This window comes from Microcaecilia unicolor, chromosome 4 (assembly GCF_901765095.1).
Source record: "Microcaecilia unicolor chromosome 4, aMicUni1.1, whole genome shotgun sequence".
Taxonomy (NCBI): domain Eukaryota; kingdom Metazoa; phylum Chordata; class Amphibia; order Gymnophiona; family Siphonopidae; genus Microcaecilia; species Microcaecilia unicolor.
Window position 1 is genome coordinate 45,552,804 of NC_044034.1, and position 12,626 is coordinate 45,565,429.

A 12,626-nucleotide genomic window follows, 5' to 3' on the forward strand; every position below is an offset into this window, starting at 1 on the left:
CAGTCCACATCGGCAGCTTATGCTTGAGTGTGGAAAACTTTTTTGGTATGGTGTGGTTAGCGTGCCGAGTCGCCCTTTCAGACTTCCATTTCAGTCATCTTGGCGTTCCTTCAGGAAAGTCTTCAAAAGGGATTGGCGTATAATTCCCTTCAAGTCCACGTAGCTGCTCTGGCCTGTTTTCGGGGATGAGTAGCCAGTTCTTCCCTGGCAGCTCACCCAGATGTGGTTCGTTTTCTGCGCGGAGCTCTTCGTCTCCAGCCTCCCCTTCGGCGACCATGCCCTTCTTGGCGTCTAAACCTGGTACTCCGTGCTCCTCAAGCACCCCCATTCGAGCCCTTACACAAGGATTCTGAAAAGGATCTTACACTTAAAACAGTGTTTTTGGTTGCCATTACTTCAGCTCGACGGATTTCGGAACTCCAGGCCTTGTCTTGCTGAGATCCCTTTTTGCAGTTTTCTGATGCCAGGGTCTCTATTCGAACGCTACAGTCATTTTTGCCTAAGATAGTCTCGGCCTTTCACCTCAAGCAGACTCTTTATCTTCCTTCATTTAGGAAAGAGGATTATCTGGAGGAATTTGCATTTCTTTGCCTTTTGGTTGTGCGGAGAGCTCTCTTCCGATATCTGCAAGTCTCTAATGATTTTCTTCGCTCTGATCATCTCTTTGTGCTTCTTTCTGGAGGGAAGAGGGGTGAGGCAGCCTCCAAGGCTTCCATTGCTTGGTGGATTAAGGAGGCCATTGTGTCGGCATATATTTTACATGGTCGGCTGCCTCCACCAGCTTTGAAGGCCCATTCTACTCGAGCGCAGGCAACCTCTTGGGCAGAGACGTCTATTTTATCTCTGGATGAGATCTGTCGCGCAGCTACTTGGGCTTCCCGTCATACCTTCACGAAGCATTACAGATTGGATGTAGCCGCTCGAGAAGATTCCCGTTTTGAGGCAGAGGTGTTGGCATGGGCAGCGTCGGCTTCCCACCCTGCTTAAGGATTGCTTTGGTACATCCCACCAGTTCCTGGATTCATCTGCTGCAGGTGACAAGGAAGGTAAAATTATGTCTTAACTGATAATTTTCTTTCCTTTAACCGCAGCAGATGAATCCAGGATCCCTCCCTCTGAGCTGACTTTGTTCGTTCTGCACGAATTGCAGCATTTTTCATTCCGTGTTCTCTTACAGATTCAGACAGAGATGTGAACACTGTACAGATTTCAGTTCATATGACAAATGGATTCTGTTTCAAGTTAATTTATTTGGTTCTCTGTTTTTTATAGTGAGGATGGTTACTGAGTTCTACTTGTTTTCTTCTTCTTGCCTTGGTTACTGCTTACGAATGGCATATGCTAGCTGAGAGGGGGGCTGGCCGTCTGGCATCACTGCCTTCGGTTCTTTTTGTCTGTCTGTATCTGCTGGTGGACAGATGTGGCCCACCAGTTCCTGGATTCATCTGCTACGGTTAAAGGAAAGAAAATTATCAGATAAGACATAATTTTACCAGAATGCACATTTAAAATGTGAAGTTGAAATGGTTACCAAAAAATACCTATAGCATTTGAAGTAGGCCAGTTTCACTCTAAACATACCTTCCAATGTGAAGGCAGAATATGTTTTATTTTGAATAAAACAATGACATAATGAAAGAGAGGATAAAGGAGACAAGCTGTTAGCACAGATTAAAGAGTAAGAATGAAACAGGTTATTTTACTAATTTTTAATGTTTAAAAAACCCCATAGTGCTCACAAATGGGGATAGTGTGTCAAATGCCTGAGTGGGTGCCCACCTGGGCAGCAGTGACCATCAAACAATTTGGTTTGATATAACAGCTGAAGTGGAGGGTGGCCACTCAAAACTCAAAGTCCTGGATTTCAAGCATGCTGACTTTAGTAAAATGGCGGAATACCTGAGGAAGTAGTTGATGGGCTGGGAGGACATACGAGAAGTGGAAGGGCACTGGTCCAGGCTGAAAGAAACTATAAATATGGCCACAAACTTTTATGTAAGGAAAGTAAATAAAAGCAAGAGAAAAAGGAAACCGATATGGTTCTCCAAGCAAGTGGCTGAGAAAATAAAGGCTAAAGAGTTGGCGTTCATGAAATACAGAACAACTCAAGAAGAAGAACACGGAGTGGAATACTGGATGAAACTGAAAGAAGCCAAGAGAGAGGTACGTCTGGTGAAAGCACAATCGGAAGAACAAATGGCTAGAAATGTAAAGAGGGGCGACAACAATTTCTTCAGGTATATTAGTGAAAGAAGGAAGACTAAAAATGGAATTGTGAGACTGAAAGATGCTGTAAATCGCTGTGTGGATAATGATGAAGAAAAAGCAAATTTGCTAAACAAATACTTTTGTTCTGTTTTCACTGAAGAAAACCCTGGAGAAGGACCACAATTGACTGGCAAAAGTACATATGAGAATGGAGTGGATATAGCACCGTTCACAGAAGAGAGTGTATATGAATAACTTGAAAATCTAAAGATGGACAAAGCCATGAGACCAGACGGGATCCACCCCAGGATATTGAGGTAGCTCAGAGAGGTTCTGGCGGGTCCTCTTAAAGATTTGTTTAATAAATCCTTGGAGACTGGAGAGGTTCCGTGGGATTGGAGAAGAGCAAATGTGGTCCCTCTTCACAAAAGTGGTGATAGGGAAGAAGCTGGAAACTACAGGCCGGTAAGCCTCACTTCAGTTATTGGAAAAGTAATGGAAGCGATGCTGAAGGAAAGGATAGTAAATTTCATGGAAGCCAATAAGTTGCAAGATCCGAGACAACATGGTTTTACCAAAGGTAAATCGTGCCAAACGAATCTCATTTAATTTTTTGACTGGGTGACCAGAGAATTGAATCAAGGACGTGCTATAGATTTAATCTACTTAGACTTCAGCAAAGCTTTCGACACAGTTCCTCACAAGAGGCTCTTGAATAAACTTGACATGCTGAAGATAGGACCCGACATGGTGAACTGGATTAGGAACTGGTTGATGGACAGACGCCAGAGGGTGGTGGTTAATGGAATTCACTCGGATGAGGGAAAGGTGAGTAGTGGAGTGCCTCAGGGATCGGTGCTGGGACCGATTCTGTTCAATATATTTGTGAGTGACATTGCCGAAGGGTTAGAAGATAAAGTTTGCCTTTTTGCGGATGATACCAAGATTTGTAACAGAGTGGACACCCGGGAGGGAGTGGAAAACATGAAAAAGGATCTGCAGAAGCTAGAAGAATGGTCTAATGTTTGGCAATTAAAATTCAATGCGAAGAAATGCAAAGTGATGCATTTATAGGCAATGAGAGTCTGATATGTACAGGTAGGGAGAGGGATCTTGGTGCGATAGTATCTGAGGATCTGAAGGTGATGAAACAGTGTGACAATGCGGTGGCCATAGCCAGAAGGTTGCTAGGCTGTACAGAGAGAGGTGTGACCAGCAGAAGAAAGGATGTGTTGATGCCCCTGTACAAGTCATTGGTGAGGCCCCACCTGGAGTACAGTGTTCAGTTTTGGAGGCTGTATGTTGCTAAGGATGTAAAAAGAATTGAAACGGTGCAAAGAAAAGCTACAAAAATGGTATGGGATTTACATTACAAGACGTTTGAGGAGAGACTTGCTGACCTGAACATTTATACCCTGGAGGAAAGGAGAAACAGGGGTGATATGATACAGTCGTTCAAATATTTGAAAGGTATTAATCTGCAAACGAACCTTTTCTGGAGATGCGAAGGCAGTAGAACTAGAGGACATGAAATGAGGTTGAAGGGGGGGCAGACTCAAGAAAAATGTCAGGAAGTATTTTTTCACGGAGAGAGTGGTGGATACTTGGAATGCCCTCCCAAGGGAGGTGGTGGAAATGAAAACAGTAACGGAATTCAAAAATGCATGGGATAAACATAAAGGAATTCTGTTCAGAAGAAATGGATCCTCGGAAGCTTAGCAGAGATTGGGTGGCAGCACCGGTGATTAGGAGGCGGGGCTAGTGCTTGGGAAGCGGGGCTAGTGCTGGGCAGACTTCTACGGTCTGTAACCTGAAAATGGCAAATACAAATCAAGGTCAGGTATACATATAAAGTAGCACATATGAGTTTATCTTGTTGGGCAGACTGGATGGACCGTACAGGTCTTTTTCTGCCGTCAGTTACTAAGTTACTATCCTGCTTATTTTCGAAGGAGAAGGGCGGCCATCTTCCGACACAAATTGGGAGATGGCCGGCCTTCTCCTAAGGCCGGCCAAATCGGTATAATTGAAAGCTGATTTTGGCCGGCTTCAACTGCTTTCCGTCGCAGGGCCGTCCAAAGTTAAAGGGGGCATGTCAGCAGTGTACCGAAGGTGAGGCGGGGGCGTCGTTAAGAGATGGCCATCCTTGGCCGATAATGGAAAAAAGAAGGCCAGCCCTGACGAGCATTTGGCCAACTTTACTTGGTCCCTTTTTGTTCACGACCAAGCCTTGAAAAGGTGCCCAAACTGACCAGATGACCACCAGAGGGAATCGGGGATGACCTCCCCTTACTCCCCCAGTGGTCACCAACCCCCTCCCACACCCCCAAAAAAATTAAAACACATTTTTTTGCCAGCCTCAAATGTCATACCCAGCTCCATCACAGCACTATGCAGGTCCCTGAAACAGTTTTTAGTGGGTACTGCAGTGCACTTCAGGCAGGCGGACCCAGGCCTATCCCCCCTACCTGTTACACTTGTGGTGGTAAATGGGAGCCCTCCGAAACCCACTGTACCCACATCTAGGTGCCCCCCGTTACTTGTTAAGGGCTATGGTAGTGTTGTACAGTTATGGGGAGGTGGTTTTGGGGGTTCAGCACCCAAGGAAAGGGAGCTATGCACCTGGGATCAATTTGTGAAGTCCACTGCAGTGCCCCCTAGGGTGTCCGGTTGGTGTCCTGGCATGTGAGAGGGACCAGTAGAAATGCTGGCTCCTCCCACGACCAAATGGGTCGGATTTGGCCGGGTTTGAGATGGCCGCCATTAGTTTCCATTTTCGGCGAAAACCAATGGCGGCCATCTCTAACGCCGGTGATCTGTAAGGGCGGCCCAAATGTTGAGTTTTGGGCGTCTCCGACCGTATTATCGAAACGAAAGATGGCCGGCCATCTTGTTTCGATAATACAGTCGGGTACGTTGCTTGACGGGGCCGTCATTTGAGATGGCCGCCCTTATAGATGGGCGCCCCTGTTCGATTATGCCCCTCCACGTTAATATGTTAAATAAGCAGTGGATTTTCCCCAAGTTCATTTTAATAATGGTCTATGGACTTTTCCTTTAGGAAGCCATATAAGCCTTTTATAAACCCTGCTAAGCTAGCTGCTTTTACTGTATTCTCTGGCAATGAATTCCAGAGTTTAATTACACGTTGAGTGAAGAAATATTTTCTCCGATTCGTTTTACATTTACTACTTTGTAGCTTCATTGCGTGCCCCCTAGTCCAAGTATTTTTGGAAAGAGTAAACAAGCGATTCAAGTCTACCCGTTCCACTCATTATTTTATAGACCTCTATCATATCTCCCCTCAGCCATTTTTTTCTTCAAGCTGAAGAGCCCTAGCCACTTTAGCCCTTCCTCATAGGGAAGTTTTCCTATCCCCTTTATCATTTTCGTCGCCTTTCTCTGTACCTTATCTAATTCCACTATATCTTTTTTGAGATGTGGTGACCAGAATTGAACACAATATTCGAGGTGCGGTCATACCATGGAGCGATACAAAGGCATTATAATGTCCTCATTTTTGTTTTCCATTCCTTTCCTAATAATTCCTAACATTCTATTTGCTTTCTTAGGGGCACTGCAAACTGAGAAGAAGATTTCAACGTATCATCAACGATGAGGCCTAGATCCCTTTCCTGGTCGGTGACTCCCAATGTGGAACCTTGCATTATATAACTATAATTTGGGTTCCTCTTTCCCACATGCATCACTTTGCACTTGCTCACATTAAACGTCATCTGCCATATAGATGCCCAGTCTTGTAAGGTCCTCTTGTAATTTTTCACAATCCTCTTGCAGTTTAACAACTTTGAATAACTTTGTGTCGTCAGCAAATTTAATTCCCTCACTAGTTACTCCTATCTCTAAGCAGTGGTCCCATTGAGAATTCTGACCATTTACCCCTACTCTCTGTTTTCTATCTTTTAACCAGTTTTTAATCCACAATAAAACACTACCTCCTATCCTATGACTCTCCAATTTCCTCTGGAGTCATACATGAAGTACTTTGTCAAATGCCTTTTGAAAATCCAGATACACAATATCGACCGGCTCACCTTTATCCACGTGTTTGTTCACCCCTTCAAAGAAATGTAATAGATTGGTGAGGCAAGATTTCCCTTCACTAAATCCATGTTGGCTTTTGGGCTCATTTTCGAAAGAGAAGGACGCCCATCTTTCGACACAAATCGGGAGATGGGCGTTCTTCTCCCAGGGTCACCCAAATCAGCATAATCGAAAGCCTATTTTGGGCATCCTAACTGCTTTCCATCACAGGGATGACCAAAGTTCCCGGGGCCGTGTCAGAAGCTTAGCAAAGGTGGGACTGGGGCATGCTTAACAAATGAGCGTCCTCGGCCGATAATGGAAAAAAGAAGGGCGTACCTGACGAGCACTTGGCCGACTTTACTTGGTCCATTTTTTCTTGCGACCAAGCCTCAAAAAGGTGCCCGAACTGACCAGATGTCCACCGGAGGGAATAGGAGATGACCTCCCCTTACTCCCCCAGTGGTCACTAACCCCCTCCCACCCTAAAAAAAACTTTAAAAATATTTTTTGCCAGCCTCAAATGTCATACCCAGCTCCCTGACAGCAGTATGCAGGTCCCTGGAGCAGTTTTAGTGGGTACTGCAGTGCACTTCAGGCAGGCGGACCCAGGCCCATCCCTCCCTACCTGTTACACTTGTGATGGTAAATGTGAGCCTTTCAAAACCCACGGCACAACAAAAAGGAGGTAAAAACCCTCACGACACCGTGAGATATGAAACAAAAAAGTGAGGAGAATGAATGAGGATACCAGAAAAATTGTTTATTCACATAAAAAATGACCCGACACGGCCGTGTTTCGGCCCAAAGGCCTGACTCAGGGGTCTTTATAACCTAAACAAGACAATGGAACAAATAAAACAAGATATTAAAAATAATTAAAAATAATAATAATTATTATATTGTGTATAATAAAATGACACAATCGTTGAGAGCTTAATGTTACATCATAAATGAACATAGAATTGTCAACGACATAATCTAAAAATGTGATTTTGAATATTATAAGTTATTTGAAAGGTATATTAAAATTATATGAGAACAGGTATTTTTTATTTTAACAAGTGTAAGTTATTAAAACGCATTGATTGTGCAATGGATGATACATAAATATATATTTGGAAACAAACATTATCGTTTATTTCAAATTAAAAACAGAGAATAATGGAAGATAAAAGAATGATTAATAATATATGTAAGGATATACATACATCCATAATTGCTATATATTAGAATATGAACCATGAAAATGAAGTATTAAATAATCAATATCAATGAACCATTGATATTACTGATTGCTACATGAATATGGTGACTTAACCATACACAAGTAAAAATTGTACATGACTCATAATATAAATAAGAATCTAATGAATAAATTTTAATTTTTAAAATACCTTGGGTAGTTTGATGTGAGCCGTACACTCTGAGAAAAATAATATAGCAGAACCCTCTTAGGTCTATGTATATGATGATGGGAGTAAACATAAAAAACAGAAACTGTTAAAAATAACCAATGAATGAGCGAAATGCAAAAAACAAGTGGAAAATCTATTAAGATTCTTGTGTGATATTAGTGTAGCATAAAAAAATAATGCATCTATGATGATGCGATATAAAACTCAGCGCTAAATGAAAATGATTGAATAATTGAGAAATTAGTACTGCCAACTCTATGCTATAAACGAAATGTGATAAGGAATATATACAGTGGTGGAAATAAGTATTTGATCCCTTGCTGATTTTGTAAGTTTGCCCACTGACAAAGACATGAGCAGCCCATAATTGAAGGGTAGGTTATTGGTAACAGTGAGAGATAGCACATCACAAATTAAATCCGTAAAATCACATTGTGGAAAGTATATGAATTTATTTGCATTCTGCAGAGGGAAATAAGTATTTGATCCCCCACCAACCAGTAAGAGATCTGGCCCCTACAGACCAGGTAGATGCTCCAAATCAACTCGTTACCTGCATGACAGACAGCTGTCGGCAATGGTCACCTGTATGAAAGACACCTGTCCACAGACTCAGTGAATCAGTCAGACTCTAACCTCTACAAAATGGCCAAGAGCAAGGAGCTGTCTAAGGATGTCAGGGACAAGATCATACACCTGCACAAGGCTGGAATGGGCTACAAAACCATCAGTAAGACGCTGGGCGAGAAGGAGACAACTGTTGGTGTCATAGTAAGAAAATGGAAGAAGTACAAAATGACTGTCAATCGACAAAGATCTGGGGCTCCACGCAAAATCTCACCTCGTGGGGTATCCTTGATCATGAGGAAGGTTAGAAATCAGCCTACAACTACAAGGGGGGAACTTGTCAATGATCTCAAGGCAGCTGGGACCACTGTCACCACGAAAACCATTGGTAACACATTACGACATAACGGATTGCAATCCTGCAGTGCCCGCAAGGTCCCCCTGCTCCGGAAGGCACATGTGACAGCCCGTCTGAAGTTTGCCAGTGAACACCTGGATGATGCCGAGAGTGATTGGGAGAAGGTGCTGTGGTCAGATGAGACAAAAATTGAGCTCTTTGGCATGAACTCAACTCGCCGTGTTTGGAGGAAGAGAAATGCTGCCTATGACCCAAAGAACACCGTCCCCACTGTCAAGCATGGAGGTGGAAATGTTATGTTTTGGGGGTGTTTCTCTGCTAAGGGCACAGGACTACTTCACCGCATCAATGGGAGAATGGATGGGGCCATGTACCGTACAATTCTGAGTGACAACCTCCTTCCCTCCGCCAGGGCCTTAAAAATGGGTCGTGGCTGGGTCTTCCAGCACGACAATGACCCAAAACATACAGCCAAGGCAACAAAGGAGTGGCTCAGGAAGAAGCACATTAGGGTCATGGAGTGGCCTAGCCAGTCACCAGACCTTAATCCCATTGAAAACTTATGGAGGGAGCTGAAGCTGCGAGTTGCCAAGCGACAGCCCAGAACTCTTAATGATTTAGAGATGATCTGCAAAGAGGAGTGGACCAAAATTCCTCCTGACATGTGTGCAAACCTCATCATCAACTACAGAAGACGTCTGACCGCTGTGCTTGCCAACAAGGGTTTTGCCACCAAGTATTAGGTCTTGTTTGCCAGAGGGATTAAATACTTATTTCCCTCTGCAGAATGCAAATAAATTCATATACTTTCCACAATGTGATTTTCCGGATTTAATTTGTGATGTGCTATCTCTCACTGTTACCAATAACCTACCCTTCAATTATGGGCTGCTCATGTCTTTGTCAGTGGGCAAACTTACAAAATCAGCAAGGGATCAAATACTTATTTCCACCACTGTATATAGAATACTATGTGAAGAAATAATAATAATGCTGTATAGAGATATGTTTGTGTTGAACAGTATTTGAAAAATGACCTATGAAAAATCAAAATTAACTTACCTCCTCTCCTCTGAAGAAAATTTTTTGTAATGACCAGGAACTAAACCTGTGATACTGCGACAAAGTGAAGAAAAAGTAAAGAAGGAAGGTGAAAAATTTACCGATAAAAAATAAATAAATAATTAAATAAAGCAGCCGGTGAATTAATTAAAGTTAAAGTGCGTTGATATTAAATACGAATCCTAAGAAACTTTTTATACATGCTTGTAAAATGGTGAATGGCCGAAATTTTGTGAAATGAACAAGATAAAATTATAGCTATTACTGATTTTATGGTCACTTAAATATATATTAAAACAATGTCTACTCTCCAGAAAAAGTTTTTTTTGAACCCACTACTGGGTGAGTGCCTCTATATAAACTTGGTGTTATATATATGTGTATCTCTACCCCTTTAAAACCAAGATTATCGAAGGCAATACCTGTGCTGGACGAACAGAGATGTGCAAACTAAATCAATGAAACGTATGTGTGATGGTTAAATGCTGTGGAACAAAAGTTATACTTTGATTCTTGATGCTTACCTTCTCTCATACGTTTGCGATTACAAAATGGTATAAAAAATGGCGGTGGCAACAGTGCCACTTAAGTAGATAAAATGAAGGAAGTGACGTTTTTCAAAAAATGGAGGGAAGAAACCAACGGCTAAAAGTCAAATGATGACAGCTAATTGGAAAACGGAAATTGGAACAGCCCTAAAACTATACTAATTGTGTGATGTGTGTGTGTGAGAAAAAATATATGCGATAAGCCGCAACTTATCTGATTAGCAAATGAAGAACTTGCGTTGCATGGACATTAACAAATATTTTTCTCAATAAACAAATGATGATGAATAAAGTAAACGTGATTTAAAATACAACACTATCATTATTTAAAAATAAGAGGTAATTTAAATGAAAACAAGTAGACATGATAGATTATGTTTAAGGAGATAGAATATCGGAAATTTCTAATTATTGAGTAATAGATGAATGAACTAAGAATTGTATGTTTAAATCAACCTCAAGTGCTTGATAAGATAAGAATTTAACCACAAATCTGAAGATTGTGATGAGCATAAATATTCTTTGAGTTTCGAAAAGAAATTGAAACACCAGAAACCCACTGTACCCACATGTAGGTGCCCCCTTCACCCCTTAGGGCTATGGTAGTGTTGTACAGTTGTGGGTAGTGGGTTTGGGGGGACTCAGCACACAAAGTAAGGGAGCTATTCACCTGGGAGCAATTTCTGAAGTCCACTGCAGTGCCCCCTAGGGTACCCGGTTGGTGTTGTAGGCGGATTTCCCAGATAATAAATTACCTGAAACAAGGTTTCCCAACAGAACTATCCGCAAGCAAAATATTCTGTTCTCTGTCTAGGGGAAGGGGAAAACCTTGGCTATGGCCCTACATGCCACTATTTCGGTCTGAGAGAGAGAGCTGAGAAATCAGGCTGAGATGTATATTAGCTTTATTATGGATAATATAAAAAAAAGATATACAAAATAGAGATTTGGCAAAGCTTTGGCTGAACAAAAATACTGGCAGTAATTCTTACAACTATATTCTCACACTACACACATTTCTTACTGGTTGCTAGGTAAACTTGCACAACTGATTAGAATGCAATAACTATGTTACGAGGTAGTATGGTAATTAGCAGCTTCTTTCCCGACCAAGGTTATGACTAACACCAGCCTTATGCTCAGGTAATCACCACTCGCTAACCCAGACTAATAGGAGATAGATCACTGTGTCTCTCACCAGGCAACCTCCGGGGACGCCTCTCAGGAGTAGCACAGGTTACTTCCCAGACTCAAGCTGAGAGATCAGCGAGTCTTCGTCAGAGCCACGACAGGCACTCTGCAGCAGTCAGCAAAGGCACAGGTCACACCTTGTAGGTTGCTGAACCACACGGTACTCTTCCAGAAACACAGTTCATCAGTTGGTGGACCTTCTTAGGTCACTGGTCTTCTTTCCACCTCCACCTTCTTCCAAGGATTCCGACTCACTAACTCCCCAACTCTTCCCGCTCTTCCAGCACCTCTCGGTCAGGTGATACCAATTATCCTCTTGTACCATCCTGTGCATGGCAAGAAGAGTTCTTGTTTTTTTCTTTGTGACCTTGGAAATGGTAACTTGTGGTGCTATGCATGCCTCCCTTCTCATCATCTCTGAGATAGAAGGGGAATAATTGGAGCACAGAGTGTCCTTGGCTTCAGCAAGCCTGTCAGTGATTTTCCACAAACTGAAGCTAACTCTGACACAGAGAGGTGCAGGTCAGAGGTTTGCAGCAGCCATCTTCTAGTAACAAGATGTCATAGGCTTGTATAGGCCAAGACCAGCAAGGGAGACACGGACATACCCCTACATATTCCCCCCCTTGGAGATGGAATTTACTACAAAGGAGTAAAAGCCTTCTCCAACCTAACTAAAACAGCTAGACGGGTACATCAGAACTCATGGTCAAGACTGAAGACAGAAAAACAGTCAATGTCATTAACTCAATACTAACACGCTATCAATGATAACTAGAAGCACATACTTCATAAAATCATAAGCATGGTAGTTTCAAAAAGGCTAATACAGCAAACTACTAATTCTAGAACACTTGTAGGGTGTTAGCAGTTATGTCTTAATACATGAAATCATCATTACATGATACTATAAAATGCATGGCAAAAGCATCAGCAAAATTAGTACGGAATATGAAAATGTAAACTAAGATGTTGCATAGTGGAGAGTTACTCATGGTTGACCTCCACAAAGTCTAACAAAGTCAATAGTATGAGAGTCTTTAGACTGTAAAAATGGCATAATGTCCAAACCAAAGTCAATAGGGTGGACCGTGATGAATGATGAGGTATAAATGGACAACTTCTCACATCAAGAAGACATCAAACAGGAACAATGGTCCACGTAATGGTGATGATGAAGAAAGTCTTCAAACATAAGCATTGGACACAGTTCAAAAAGAAAGTCAATGA

At 42.2% G+C, this 12,626-nt stretch overlaps 1 protein-coding gene across 1 annotated transcript in view; it reads left to right on the top strand.

The window, feature by feature from the left end:
* The window catches only part of PIWIL4 (piwi like RNA-mediated gene silencing 4), a 455,470-nt gene that overhangs the window by 378,772 nt on the left and 64,072 nt on the right, over positions 1-12,626 (top strand). The gene's annotated exons all lie outside the window — the stretch shown is intronic.